A 2,029-nucleotide genomic window follows, 5' to 3' on the forward strand; every position below is an offset into this window, starting at 1 on the left:
AGCCTCAAGGGAGAAACCTTGATTCTTCCTAAGGAGGAGAGGCCTGAGCATGAATAGTTGTGCTTTCTTAACAATAAAAAAAAATTCACCTTCTGCTCACAATGTGAAGCTTCATGAGTATTTAGCAGGGCACTAGTTCAGATTTGCATAAATCAGATTCACATCAAACGTGACCTGAACGTAGTTGTTGCCTGAGGAACAAACGTCGAGGTGGGTGTTTCCTGAACGCCTCCCACTGCGGAGCCCTTGGCAGCTGGAGGCCTCCCCGGGGTTGTTTGTTGCTGCACTAAGGGCAGCAGGTGCTGTGGGCCCTGCAGAGACTTCGGGGCGAATGCCCAAGTTTGCTCCACTCCCCTCTGCTCTCCCTTCTTTGTCCCCCCAGCTGGCTCCCTCTGGCTCTCCTCCAGGCCCACAGGGACCCTCAGACAGTTCTGGCAAAAGGAGTTTGAAAAAAGGAATGCTGTCATATATGTCACCAGGCCAGACAGCCCTGTGACAGCCCTGTGAGCCACCACAATCAGAGTGTCCTCAGGCCATGGCCCACGTAGCATGAGGGAGGCCTGGAGCACCCTGAGCTCTGGGGTTGCTTTATGCAGGGTGTGGGGAGAGCCTCCCACCGTGGGTTCCCCAGGCCCCAGCCCTGGAACCTCCAGGATGGGGTCTCTTGTCTGTCACACTGAGTCCTCTCCCCTCCCCGCCTCCCCCCCGCCCAGGCAGAGCCATAGAACCAAGAGGTGGTGAAGGAGCCAGCTCCATGCATCCCAACCCCTATGGTACCCATGGGAAACTGAGGCCAGAGCAGCACTGGGGATGGGGGTGGGGGCTCAGCAAGGAGACGGTAGGGCAGCTGTAGGCCAGGACAAAAACTTAAGGCTCTCTCATCCCTGAGGCTCTGGACATCACCCGCCTCTTGCTCTGAGCCAGAAGACCTCGGTTTGAATTTCACTCTGCCTCCTTCTAGCTGTGTGGAGATGAGCCAGGCACCTCTGAGCCTCTGTTTCCTCTCTGGAAAACAGGAATAATAGCAGCCACCTCCTAGGGTGGTTGTGAGGACCACATGTATTACAGTCCCATTTCCACCTGGGGAGACTGAGGCGCAGAGAGTTCAGTATCCTAGCAGGCGGACGAACTGGGGTTTGAACCCAATTCTGACTCCCCAGCCACACCTTTAGCCAGATCACTTCTCTGAGTCTCAGTTTCCTCACACTTAAAATGAAGGTAATGAAGGATGGCTCGAAAAATTAAATGAGATCCTGAAAGCCACGTGCCCGCACAATGCCTGGCATAAAAAAATACTGCTTTAACAAGTACCTTCAGATCAAGTGTAAAAACCATGGATTAGCAGGGTCATGGCTCTACCGTGTGGTGAAGTGTGGGAACTGCACCTCCATCCCCTATCCTGGAGAGGGCTCCATCTTCTCAGTTTTGAGCGTGTCCAAACCCAAGCCCGAAGGAAGGGACTATTTGGCGGGATAGGAGATCATTGATGAGTAAATCAAGGTGACAGCCCCTCGATATGGGGTCATAAAGTCTGCAGTGACTCTCCGGGGTTTAAACATCCTCACCCTAGTCCTGGCAGCGGTCCCATGTTGATCCTACAGATGGGAGGATCACTGGGTCCCTGCAACTGAAAGCAAAGAGAGACAGAACATGCCGCCGTGAGAAACACCTGTAGCGGCCACGATTTTTCCAGAGGGCCCTGTGGCCTCTGGCCTGGTCCCCTCCGTTTCTCTAACACTCACCATTGAGGGAAAGGCCTGTAGAGACTGTGCATATTTTACAGATGGGAGAACAGAGGCCCAGAGAGGATGGGGCTGGGATAAGGTCACCCAGAGAGTTGGCAGCAGAACTGAGGTTTGAGACCAGGTCTGAGGATGCCCAAGCCAGGGTTCTTTTTTGCCATCTTCTCCGACTTTCACCATACTAGGTGTGTACCGGTTAATAATGCGGATTTTTTTTCAATAGATAGAGTTACACATATGTTGATATATATGGGATTTCATATGTGTGCTATTTTGTTGTATTGACA

Source organism: Myotis brandtii, unplaced genomic scaffold, assembly GCF_000412655.1.
Source record: "Myotis brandtii unplaced genomic scaffold, ASM41265v1 scaffold61, whole genome shotgun sequence".
In the NCBI taxonomy this organism is placed as follows: domain Eukaryota; kingdom Metazoa; phylum Chordata; class Mammalia; order Chiroptera; family Vespertilionidae; genus Myotis; species Myotis brandtii.